Here is a 9,229-nt window from a genome sequence, read left to right as displayed (position 1 = left end):
ACGAGAAAAAATAAGGCACATGCGCTACAACTATAAAGCAGTGGGTTGATTAATAGCGCCAATGCGCGGCTCAAGAATCACTTTATTTATACGTAAACCACTTAATTTTAGTATTTTAGTTAAAGACTAAACCATAGGCTCCCCAAAATTCATATTCTTTAAATACAGTTTCTACATGCATGAAATTTGATGGAAAAAAAATTTTTTATTACGTAAACATAAGCGGGACTATGATAGTTTTCATTTATAAATAAATCATTATAATTAAATTTGCTTTTGAGAAAAAAATCTGAAGAGAAGGGTTGAAAGAAACAGGATATATCAGGTATCCTATAGAGTAATAAAAATACAGAAAAACTTCTTTTTCCTTCGGAAAATTTTTTTCGGCAAAAAATAATTTTTTATTATTTTTTGGACGGGGGCCGTTGTGCCCCAGAAATTAATTTTTTTGTATAGTTTTGTGGGAGTACTTTTCCACTCTCGAAAATTGTGCATCAACCACCGTACTCTTTGGGCCATAAAATCCCTTCCCCGGCATTCAAGGGGCTCATGACGTCACGGGACCCCAAGACCAACGCTAAGTGTTAGCAAAGGCTAACACCCTCAAGAGTCAAGGGGCATGAGGCAGATTTTCCTCAGCCTCTGAGATACACACACCTACGGTCTAGGACACATCCTATTTTTCTTTATTTCACGTATCGTATTATTGTAATGGCGAAGTACTATCTTGACATTATTATTTATACACGAACTTTATCTATTGCATCGTTTTCTGATAACTATATTCTACGGGATTGATTATTTATTGTGAGATTTAATTAACTTCATTCGAATATTGTAAAGAGTATAGTTATAACTTGAATAAATTATAAAACCAAAGAAATAGATTACTACAGTTTTGTCAAAATTTCGGTGGAATCGTTTAAAGTAGAACCAAAGTAAAATAATTTTACGGTAGAAAATCGGCTTAGCAGAGGCGACGTGCTCTACCCACACTTATTGTATATATTGGAAAATAAATTAATGAATAAATAAATAAATAAATCAATAAAATAATTTTACAGAATAAGTATGCCAAGTAGCTTGAAAGAGTGTCGTTCTTGTTTTAATCACAAAATAGTAAATGCACTTGTATCACTAATTTTTCCACCTAGTTGAAGTCGATTAACCTGAATTAACCAGATGATTCTTTTTAACATCATTTTATTTAGATAAGACTGGAATTGAATACAACTCAATGTAATGCATAATATTATTCACGGATAGATGTTTATCAAGCATAGTTATCAATATAATCTTGACGGGTGTTGTTCACATGAGTTTGCGCTTGAATAATACATAGCTCGTGATAAAGCTAATGAATCTAAGATCTTTGATAAATATCCGCCTCAATTTATATTCATGCTTATATTGATATTGAATTGTTGAACTGCCAATGAAAGATTATTGTCCTTGTACGTTAGAAACTGTATATTGATTTATAAATAGAATATAATATATATTTTGTCGCACCATTGACTGTTATTGCAAGATAAAATCATTATATATTTAGTAAATAAAACATGAAAATTAAATGAGAGTTTACTGTAATATGATTCAATTTGAAGTATTATAATAAAAAATTATTTGTGTATAAAAAAACATATTTTGACCCAATAGTCTTATGTCATCGAAGTTATACAGTGAATAATTTGAGATGCTTATAAACATTGAGTTCTTGAAGATAATCGATGATGTGTAAATTACAAATTTTATTTTAAAACTCCTTAAAAAAAAAAATAAAAATTAGAGGATGTACATTTAATATTCGCTAGTGAAAAATTTAGTACCTTTAACATAATTTAAAAACCAGGTATTTTTTTCGCAGTATTTTGATATTATGTGAAAGCTCAGTGTATGTATCTAAAGATTGACCTAGAGCCAGTTCGGTGCGATACCGAAACATGTATTTTCAATTCCCGCACACAGCTAAGTAATATTTTTATTTAATCAAAAAACTTATTGAAATGATCAATAAATTTTCAAAATTTCGGTAAGTTTTAATTGATTACTGAAATAAAAAAAAAATAAAAAAAACTTTATTTATTTTAATTAACTCTCGTGTGAAAATTCTTTCACTTTTTTCTAAAAATCTCATATTTTTAGCTATTATAAAGATTATTATATATAATAATAATTATAATTATATATTATGTGAGTCATGTTCAACCAGTTGTGGGCAATGTGTAATATAACGTGACTCATGGGTAGGGTACACTGATAGAATGATTTATTTGTATTAAAAAAATATTTGTTAATAGTTAACAAATTATTTATTAGAGACTATTTTTTAGCATCAAACAAATATTTCTTAGTATTTGTAGTAATCTATTTCTTTCGTTTTATAATTTATTCAAGTTATAACTATACTCTTTACAATATTCGGATGAAGTTAATTAAATCTCACAATAAATAATCAATCCCGTAGAATATAGTTATCAGAAAACAATACAATAGATAAAATTCGTGTATAAATAATAGTCAATATAGTACTTCGCGATTACAATAATACGATGCGTGAAATAAAGGAAAATAGGATGTGTCCTAGACCGTAAGTGTGTATACCTCAGTGGCTGAGGAAAATCTGCCTCATGCCCCTTGACTCTTGAGGGTATTAGCCTTTGCTAACACTTAGCGTTGGTCTTGGGGTCCCGTGACGTCATGAGCCCCTTGAATGTCGGGGAAGGGATTTTATGGCCCAAAGAGTACGGTGGTTGACGCAAAATTTCCGAGAGTGGAAAAGTACTCCCACATATTTAAAATGATTTGTTTGTATTTAATAAATCAGATATTCATTTATTAAATATTAATAAATCTTTTTAAATACTAAGAAATATTTGTTAAGGACTAAAAAGTGGTCTCTAATAAATGATTTGTTAAATATTAACAAATATTTTTAACTATAAACAAATCCTTCTATCAGTGTAGCAAGACATTTTTTTGATATTGTATTTTTGATTTAATTAAAAAAAAATTTTTTTTCATTATCAAATATATGGAAATTGGATGATATAAAAAACTAAAGCATTTTTTTGAGAAATTAAAAATTACAAACAATTAATTCTTTCAGTTTGGAAAATATCGGTGCAGTAAGTTTCGAGTAAGTGTCCATTGACTTCCTGCCGCGCGTACGCTATAGCGTATATATATAAGCCGGTATATATAAACCGTGTGGGAGAGACGGACAATAACAACGCTTTATCTTCGTCAGTTTTTTTGATTGACGTGAAATTTCAACGCAATAATCTTGAAATATTGAACATTAATTCGACAAATTTTGAAAAAATAAATACTTTACGCTTCCTTTAGTTTTTGTAGTTTCTTTTAAGAATGTAGAAATTAAATAATTGACGAATAAATTATAAATTGAAAGCTAAGATTTCGATAGTTAATGAGTAGTAACATCTTATAATTACGCTGGGAAAAATTGGGAGTGAATTCGGAGTGAAAAAATAAAACACTCCGCGTACAAAGTAAACCTGGAGTTTTTTTTGCACCGTAAACGCAAAGTGACTCCAGAGTGTATGTGCATTTTATACTGAAAAACATCTGAGTATGGTGTTTTTACATTGAAATTTTTAATTAGCTAAAGAAATGAGTTTCATATACCAAGAAAATTTTTTTCGTTAGTCTCAAAAAAATTTAATTTTCAGAATAAATCCCAATTTAAAAAAAATTCAAATTTTTAAAAAAAATTTTTTTTCTTGTAGCATTATACCTTTTGAATATACTCATGCCGATTACCAAAAAAAAAATTTATACGCCCTTATCATATTATAATTATAAATTTTTCAGCAGACAAGTGTGAATATAAAAGACATAAGACAATTTCTGAATTATAAATGAAAAAAAAAAAACTGAAACTAATGCGAAGGTTACATTAATTTCACTTTCAAAAATCTCTTAATATGCATTTTATAGTTTTTAAACGAATAACAACTATTTCTGATTTTTATTCAATAAAAACGAAAGATTAAAAAATTCACTCCGTGCAATGAATTCTATAAATAATAGGAATAAAGTTCTTCTCGGTGAATTTCAATTACCGTGGGAATTAAATCAATTAAAAATCATCCACTCCGCATTTACTCCGAAAATTTTTTACAGAGTACTTGAAAAAAATCAGAAAAACGATTGACCTTGCAGGTCATCCCTGGAACTTCCTATATGAAGCCGTTTTGACTATTTCAGCGAAGAAGTGTATGTGCGTGTACACAGTAAAAAATTTTTCGTCAAATTTAACACAAAAATTTGTGTTGATGACTTTTTTTACACAATCTGTATTGAATCAACACTCTATTGTGTTGAATCAACATACTAAAATGTTAAATTCTACACAAATATTTTTACACTTTACACAATGACGAAAAATTTTTTACTGTGTAGACTCTTTTTAACTTTTTGGAACCGTTTGACCGATTAAAGCTCGGTTTAGAGCATTCGGAAGAATTCTATTGGCATTAGATTTCATGAAAATTAGAATTTGGATAGATTTTGAGATATCGTACTCATTTAAGAGATATCGTTGTCAAAAAAATTACATCTCATAAAAAATGAAATATTAATACGTATAAAAATATTCTCAAATAAATTTACGCTTAACAATTAAGAAATATATATTACAACAATTACGAGAATATATATCTTGTGTAATGAAATTAAAAAAAAAATAATCTGCGCTTACTTGAACCCATTCAAGTTTTATAAAATTAATTTTTCATAATGAATCTTAAAACCTAGAACCTTTTACCAAGATTAAAATTTAAACTTTAACATTTCTAAAAACCAGTTATCCTAATAATTAATCTGGCTCTCTATTGATTCAATTAAAAGTTTTAAAAGATTTAAGCAGCAAATAATAATGTGACCTGTAGATTCCGCATTATACTTAAAATTTAAGTATTTCAACATAAAAATAAATTTTAATGGCCGTAAAATTAATTGAAGTTAAAAATATTATTTATGCTAATTGTAAATAGGTCAGTTAAATTTTATGGATCTGCCAGTATTTTTATTGTCACAGACATGAAGGAAATTATATTATTAAATGATACATCCATGTAACATTAATATAAACTAGTTTGCATCTTCGATAAAATTTAATATATCATACTGTGTTCGACTAACCTAATCTCAAAATAATATTTTTTTCGCATAATATATATAAAGCATTTAACACATAATAATATAAACTTGTTAGGCTACTTAAAAGTCAATGACCCTGTGCTAGTGATCGGGCAATTACTGTATACACTTATATATATATTTGTTTACGTTTTTTCCAATTAAAATATTATGAAGATCGACTAATCGTAAATCTAATCATTTCTCTCCAATTAGATTAATTTTTTATTTGCTAAGTCAGGGTTGGTTATGATATATTTATAACTTTATACATCAGTATATTGAGCATTCACACAAATTTACGCAAATAAAATTTATATTCTATGCAAGTTTATCTTTTGATATTCTTATCACGAACAATCTGTACTCAATGCCACTTTGCTTAAATTGTTCTCTTATTGTTTAGAACTTTAGTATTACTACCGGACTATGTTAAAAAATTACATTTTTTACGAATTAATGCTCAGACAAAGGAATTATTTTTAATAAAAATGTTCTGGCATTAAAAAAACTAAAATTTAGAAGAGAAAAAAAACACGAATAAATTTTGTGTCAGTAGATAGTTAAAAAAAATTTTTTTTATGACAATGTTAAGCATCTATCAACTACCTGTTGTAAGTTGAAGCGTTACAAAAATCATGATAAAATTTTAAAAGATTTTTCTAGTTCTTTGTAGTGGATCGCTTTAAAATGTTAAAATTGCGTATATTCTATCGATTAAAACCAGTTTCTTAAGTTTATAAATGAAGTTTTTTTTTTCTCGAAGTAAAGTTGAATAAACATCGCAGATGATGACCATTTATATTATGTAGCTACAAATACTGAATTCAAGTTTACGTATTTAGAACACAGTGGTTGTTCCGTTATGGATACATCTGGCAACGGTACGTCTTGGTAATTCATTGAGAAGTTATAACATTATCTCTATATCTCGGCGACCCACTCACTGATCCGATAACTTAAGTAATAATAATCGATCTTGAATTATATGCTCGTTAGTTTTTGTAATTATTTCGATTGCTACTTACAACACCGTGAATAACATTTGATATATCGATGATATATGCATCTATGGATGTACTCATGAGGATTTTTAATTTTTAATTACTGAAAATAACTTTTTTCTAAAATCCAAATTACCGACGGGGTGAAAAGTCATGAAGTTATTCAAAAAAATAATTTTTTGTTTATTGGGATTTTCTTAAATAATATAACAAATTACTTAATCTATAATGAACAAACAAAATGATAAATGTTCACGTTTTGATTTTTATATTTTAATTTAAACACTTTTATCTCTAAGTATCAAATTTTCAGTCGGTTTGAATAATATTTTCAGAACAGCGGCTATTTTATCTTCCAGTTAAGTACTGCGCAGTTAAAAAATTCCGGTTAAATCGAGATAGTTTTGTTACTTTATACTTTTAAGTTTCTGGATCCTTAAAATTTTCTGTTATTTTTATGAAAGATGAAAAAAATTTTTAATTTAGGAAAAATGTATACACATGTATACTTTGCATATATTTTTTTATGCGAAGATCAACAATGTACGGAGATTCATCAATACTTAGATCAAATAACCGGCCTGCATCGATTTAATTATTTTCAAATAAAATTAATTTTAATCCTAGAAAGAAGAATAATAAAATATATTGTGGTTTATGATTAAATCAAAGAAGGAAATATATAAGTTACTTAGTATATTTTGTGGCTGGTGAGTTTTTCCAAATCTATGGGTTAAACCCAACCAACAGCTTTTAAGTTGAGTCGAATTAATTTTAGTTCTTAATTTTTAGTATTTAAAAACATCTAATGATTAGAATTCATAAAATAAATGGAAAAGATTTTTTGAGGAAAAGCAAAATAATTATTTCAAAAAAAGGATCCGAACATTTGTTGTAAATAAATTAAGATAAAATATATTGCAGTTAACACAAGGAGTGTCGCTCAAGGATTCTCTAACACTAACGTACAATGCCCGTGACCTCATATTTGAATTTAACGGAACTTTCGTACTCTCAGACGAATATAAATATATTATTTAAGATGGTTGAATTTGGGGTTTTCTTATTTGCTTTTCATTATTTAAGTAGTGTTTTTATTGTTATTTAATTATATAAAATTAAGTATCAATATTTATACAATAGTTGTTCATTAGTTATACACAATAAAAAAATTTGCGGAGTGAATTCGGAGTGGATGATTTTTAATTGATTTAATCCCTTCAGAGTAAAATTCACTCAGAGATGGATTTTCTTTATACCATTAATAAAATAATCTCCGTAGAATAATTTTTTTTGCAAAATTATTTGTTAAAAAATTATAAAAATATTAAAATTAATATAATCTTTGCTTTAGATTCAAATTTTTTTCATTCATAATTCAGAAATTGTTTCATGTTTCTATATTCACACTTATACAACGAAACATTCATGATAATGATATGATAAGAAGGAATAAAAATATTTTTTATAGAGAATCGACGTGATACGAGAAAAATTTTTTTTTTAAATTCAACTAATGTATAGGTATTGAAAAAAAAATTTTTTCCAGATTTTAATTTTTTTTTTAACGGACGAAAAAAAATTTTTTTTTTTAAACATATTTATTTTAAATTTATTGATACTCGAATTAGGAGAAATATGACCATTTTTTTGTCAAGTAAACTATTCTAAAATAGTAAAGAAATATGTTTCCCCGTTAAAATTGAAAAAACTTACTGTCAACTTTAATCCCTTTAGCACTAATTTATTTGTTGAATTAAACCGAAATATTTTCTGATGTCAATTAATTTCAGAATCATTTAATTCAACAGTTAACTCTACAAAATTTATATTTTTAATAAAATTAGTTGTATGTTCATATTTCGTTGTATTTCCATTATATTTTAAAGAAAAATCTTTAAGTGAATGTATTTTGGCAATCTGATATTTGTAAAAACTTATAGAACAAGAAAATATTAAGAGCAGACGATGTAAATTTAACTTGATTAAGTATAAACCTATACTTTAAAACTTAACTGGAATTAATTTAATATTTATAGACAAATGTTTTTCTTCGAAATATCCCTAAAGAAGCCAAATTAATGGTACTTAGAGTACTATCAATTATGTTTAAAATGTATTGTCCGGGATAGCGCGAACGCAGTCCCGACTACCAAAAATAATACGCCCGAGATATCCACATTAGGGATATTCGCAGGGGTCAGCTCAACCGTAGTGCAATGGAAGAGCCTCGTCCTGGAGGAACCGCCTTGTTGATCACGGTATCCTCTGCGCCAGGTAAGTATGCTTTACTCCGCTATAAAATCGGTTTTAACAACTCTAGAACAAGTATCTAAGTCGGAACAAAAAGTCAAACTCCGCGCCACGTAGCGGTTAGTATGCGAATTTATCGAATATGTGTATACAGCAGATGTCCGAAAGTTTAGTAAATCTAATTATGTTTATCTAAAACACTTATTCATTAGAAGAATAATATGTTGGATATAAAATATAAATTTTTTTAAAAAAAGATATGAATGTTTGAAATAAATAATTAGTACAAGTATAAAAGGAATTTCTTTTTGAATAATTCAGGATTTTGTATAAATTAGGACCGCTCATGTTTCCAGATTGAGGAAAAAAAAATGATAAAAACTTTCTCTTCGGTTAATTTATAAATGTTTTTGCTGAAAAGATACTGAGGACTAAAGATATTTTACTTTGCCATACTTAAAGTAAAATAATAATAATGAGCCGCAGTCATATGAGTAAGGTAATATCCTAGCTTGAAATTACATTGAGTATATTTATATGATCATTGTATGTAAATATCGAAAAAGTTTTTATACTTTGTATCTTCTGTAGCAAATGTAAAGTTTATATAAATTGATACTTTCTATATAAGAAAGCGCTGACTATCAGGAGAGCTAAAGTTTCTAATGTACCGACAGTTGGAGAGCAACCTCGCTGTTGTATTACATAGTGACGATAAAATAAATTTGACGACATTTTCAAAGCTTATTATGGTAAGCTATTACTGATTTTTGTTACACTTCTCAAATAGAATACCCAATTTTACTATT

The 9,229-nt window shown here is 27.2% G+C and overlaps 1 non-coding gene across 1 annotated transcript; it reads right to left on the bottom strand.

Moving 5' to 3' along the window:
- Positions 1 to 8,290: 8,290 nt before the first annotated feature.
- On the bottom strand, positions 8,291 to 8,452 carry LOC123262332. Its single transcript, XR_006508921.1, has one exon. It is a non-coding gene; the product is annotated as a U1 spliceosomal RNA (small nuclear RNA).
- Positions 8,453 to 9,229: the final 777 nt, after the last annotated feature.

Source organism: Cotesia glomerata, linkage group LG3 (genome assembly GCF_020080835.1).
Source record: "Cotesia glomerata isolate CgM1 linkage group LG3, MPM_Cglom_v2.3, whole genome shotgun sequence".
NCBI lineage: Eukaryota > Metazoa > Arthropoda > Insecta > Hymenoptera > Braconidae > Cotesia > Cotesia glomerata.
Note: the sequence above shows the minus strand (reverse complement) of the source record. Positions and strands in the feature narration are given on the sequence as shown.